Source organism: Ixodes scapularis, unplaced genomic scaffold, assembly GCF_016920785.2.
Source record: "Ixodes scapularis isolate PalLabHiFi unplaced genomic scaffold, ASM1692078v2 PGA_scaffold44__24_contigs__length_19508400, whole genome shotgun sequence".
In the NCBI taxonomy this organism is placed as follows: Eukaryota; Metazoa; Arthropoda; class Arachnida; order Ixodida; family Ixodidae; genus Ixodes; species Ixodes scapularis.
The window spans coordinates 3,099,000-3,103,405 of NW_024609873.1; the positions used below are offsets into that span (position 1 = coordinate 3,099,000).

The window sequence follows — 4,406 nt, forward strand, 5'->3', positions numbered from 1 at the left end:
TTCTTTCACTCTTGTTCAGAGGAAGCTAGAGCATAGAAGGCCTCCGAAAAGACAACATCAAGTACACAAATCTTGTGTCCGCGGCTAAAACAACAAACAAAGAAACACGATCGAAAGAAAGTCGAGCAGTTTCGCAATCTCTGCACGGGCATTGTCCTTTTTTTTTTGTGTGTCTACAGCAAACCCGGGTTGCACGGCCGCCCAGAGCACTACAGGAGCCAGACAGGAGGGCGCCGTCTGCAAAACGCTAGGCGGCCAGGCTGAGCTCTGTCCCTGGTTTTCTTTTCCGCGGAACTTCACTTGATATTTCCGACTGTATGGTGCGCACTTCGCAGTCCCAGTGTTGGAGTTGAAAGTTATTTGTTCCGCCGCGTCGACGGGCTAGCAATGGCAGACAACGACAATACTCCTCGCTGTGCCATCTTGGACGGGAAGTATTTTACCGTGATTTCATCTAGGGACGACAGAGTAAAGGCTGCCTGTTCGTTTTGTAAAGCGACCATCTGTGGCGCCTACTCGTCAACCTCGAATTTCAAGCTTCACTTAAAGGTAGGTGCAGAATCAACATAAATTAGATTTTTTTGTTTGCTTGTAACATGCCAAGAAATGCATTGAGTCGAACAGAGTGTATCTATATGTATCTAATTTTTCAGTGCTGTCGTATGTATCAAAACGGTGCATTTGCATAGCTTACGGAAGTACGCTTTGTGTGATATTACTTGTGTGGCGGCTATATAATTAATCGATACTTATTTTGTTTCAGCGCGTGCATCCACAAGAGCTAAGAAGGTTCGATGAGTACAAAGAAGGGTGGAGAAAACAAGCAGTCAAGAGAAAGGCCGACGCCCCTGCTGACAAAATGCACCAAACGAAACTGTTTTGCTCTCCCAGGAGTCAACTGACTCAGCCTAAAGTAGACAATCTGATCGTCAAGTTTGTTGTGGATGGGTTGCATTCATTATCGACAGTCGAAGAGCCGGGCTTCATACAGCTTGTAACAGGTGAGCTTTCAATTCTATGCGAAATCAGACTGCATTATAATTGTACATTGTCTCTTTTTCTATTTTAGGCTTGCGCCCAGGGACTAGTATGATGTCGCGACGCTCCCTAGGTCGGCGAATTGACGAGGAATGGGAAAAAGTTTCTGGATGACGCGCGAGAGAAGTTGTCTGGTCAAAGCTATGTTGCAACCACAGCTGACATCTGGTCCACTCACCATCGTAGCGTCATGGGTGTCACGGTTCAATGGGTAAGCGCTTTGTGTTTTGAATAAAACAAAATGTGTCCATTTCCTTCACTACCGTGGCAAAGGCAGTGGTAACACAGAATGTGTACGCATTATTTTGGGGAGCTTCCATCAGCTTGCTGGAAACAGCGTCTCCGGAAGAAAGCCCTGCCAAAAGTAGCGCTCGAGCGGGAGTGGAACGCGTAGGTCACGTAGATTTTATGCTTCGCCCACGTATAAGGTGAATCGAAGCATATGGTTTCCTCATAGAGCGGTAGTACAGTGGTTAAGACATCGGATTCACAGTATGAGGGTCAGAGATTCGTAAAAAAGTCCCTAGTAGTTCAGTGTTTAAGACATCGGATTCATAATCTGAGGGACGCTGGTTCGTATCGGAGCGCTGCCGGTGTCTTTTATATTTCAATTTTCGTGTTCCGCACCTTCGTTACCTAGAAGGCGTCGCCGGAAGTGCCTGAGGCCATTCCTATAACATATTCTGTATTAAAAAGTAGAAGTTGTGAAAAATCATGATTAAGTAACTAATGAATGATAATATTTGTATATTTATTTAGATCGATGCTGACACCCTTTCTCGGAGGTCGCTCGCACTGGCCTGCAGGAGGTTTCCTGGAAGCCACGCGTACGACAGGATAGCAGAAATGCTGGAAGACATTAGGCAGTCCTTCAACATCTCGCGGGAGAAGGTCGTAGCCACGGTCACAGACAACGCCAGCAACTTCGCCAAAGCCTTCAGGGAGTTCGGCTTTTGTTCTGAGATTACTGACCAGGGTAAGGGCTGTACTTATTATCAAACATTTTTTCAGATTTTTTAAGGACTGATTTACGTCTGTCTCAATAACCTAAACCCAAGTGGGTAACGTGCAATTACAAATGCAAGAAGTGTGAAAAATATTCGTCATGTTATGCACCGATTCTAATTTTCCTCTTGTCTGGTGCAGCTGACTTGGTTAATTTTTGTGATACATATAATTCTTCTTTTGATACGCAATACAAATAATTGAAGATGAAGCCACTGGAGCTAATGCAAACGAGAGTGTTTTTGATTATTGCACAACTGTTTTTCTTTTAGTTTCTATGAATATGTGTTATTCACCGTAAAATGTTTCCAAACATGTAATCTTGAGTGCTGTTTTAAGTATTTCGGTTAAATGTGTTCCTTTTTAACTGGCAGATGATGTCGCCGCCGACTTGTCCTTTGAAATTATGGTCGAACCCGACAACCTGGACGATGCTGAAATCAACTTGCCTCGTCATCTTTGATGCGCATGTCACACGCTGAGTCTTGTGGCAACTTCAGATGCGAAGGCAGCCTTGTCGACACCGTCCTTTGAACGTGCTAACACATCGGTCATGTCAAAGTGTTCGGCTCTATGGAACTGCGTTCGAAGACCCAAGTGGTCTGAAGTTATTGTGGACATCCTAGGGCATTCTCTGAAGACGCCATGCGTAACACGCTGGAATTCATTGTATGACAGCATGAAAGACCTCCTTCGCTCGAAGGATAAACTGCGAGATGTCTGCGATGGACCAAATCTGCAGACATTCCAAGAAAGAGACTTAGCATTTATTGCCGAGTACTGTGAGATCCTGCAGCCCATCGCCTCCGCTCTGACGCGACTCCAAGCGCAGTCCGATTGCTTCTTCGGGGAGCTGCTGCCAACGCTTTTTACCGTAAAATCAAAGCTTCAGGAGAAGGCTGGTATGGACTTCGTCTACTGCAGACCACTTTTGGATGCGGTTACATCTGGGTTCATTCGCAGATTTGACGAGCTTCTGCGAATGAAACCAAGTGCAAATGAAGCGACTGTTGCTGCTGTTCTTCACCCTTACTTTAAGTTGCGGTGGTTGTCACGAGAACCTCAAGATGTCCGCGAGCATGGCCAGCAACTCACAGAAAAAGCTGCAATTGACTTTGTAAATGCAACCAAGCATACCACGCGTCCTTTGGCGTGCGCGCCATCAACCTCTGCAGCCTCTGACGTATCGGCTGATGCATTCTTTTCTTTTGAAGCCCACTGCGGCACGAGCCCCAGTTGTCAGGAAGATCAAGTCAAACTTGAGTTCCTGAGCTACCTGCAAGATCCTCGAGTTGAATTCGATACGCTCCGCTCATACCCTTCTCTGAGAAGCGCCTTCATTAGATACACCCCAACGTGCTCCTCGGCTCCTGTAGAACGGCTGTTCTCCTTCGCGTCGCTAATCTTACGCCCGCATCGTGGCGGACTTTCAGACCGGCGTTTTGAGCAAATGCTTCTGCTTAAGGCTGCGGTCCCACGGGTGCCATCGTGACCGAAGGGTTTTTCAACCGCCAGGGCGGCAAAACCGGCAGCAAGCTCTTGCGCGACAATATTACAATAAAGCGACCAGAACGAAAAGACGCAAAACATGGTGCTAAATTGTTTCCTACTTGTACGTCTATCTAAAAGTGTCTGTCATTTCTTGAGGATTCAGAACGCAGGTAAACTCAAGGGACTAATATGAAAACGAGACAGACACCGACTGCCATGTCTGTCTCATATTTCTGTGTGTCCCTTCTTACTTGCGTTCTAAATCCTCCTCATGAATGTTTAACCAACACGCTCTCCTGATTCTTTCAATGCCTGTATTTGCTTTTCGAGCTTCAGCCCCCGACAGCGACAGTAGGGAATTTCAGTATATCGTTTTCATTGGATCGATACCACTCCATGCGCGCGCTTTAGAGCATGCTTCGATGTGGCAGCGCGAGCTTCCAATACAAATATCTTTCCCTGAAAACACGATCTACTATAACTCGTTAACACCACATAGTCCGTGTTTCTGAAAAAAAAACTTGCGGAGACTAAAACTCAATTATAGATAGAACGTTTTGGTTTGGTAGATTCTGTGGATTTGAAATAGCGTGTATCTTTATACCTCGCTGCTCTCTTGGCTGCAATATTTTTACGGAGGTTTGTACGTTTGTGTAAACGTTTGAAAAAAAGACGCAATATAACAAACACAAGAATTCAACTAATACCTTTGTTAATTAATCTAAAGCAATAAGATACACCCATTTTAAAGTACTTCGGATGAGGTTTTAGCAATGTATCGAGGTATCTAAAATACAGTATTCAGTATCTGTATCGGAGATTAGTTTTGCATCTGTATCTTGTATCGGTATCTCAAATACAATTTTCGAGGG

The 4,406-nt window shown here is 45.2% G+C and overlaps 1 pseudogene; it reads left to right on the top strand.

The window, feature by feature from the left end:
- Positions 1 to 859: 859 nt before the first annotated feature.
- On the top strand, positions 860 to 3,552 carry LOC115311345 (annotated as a pseudogene).
- Positions 3,553 to 4,406: the final 854 nt, after the last annotated feature.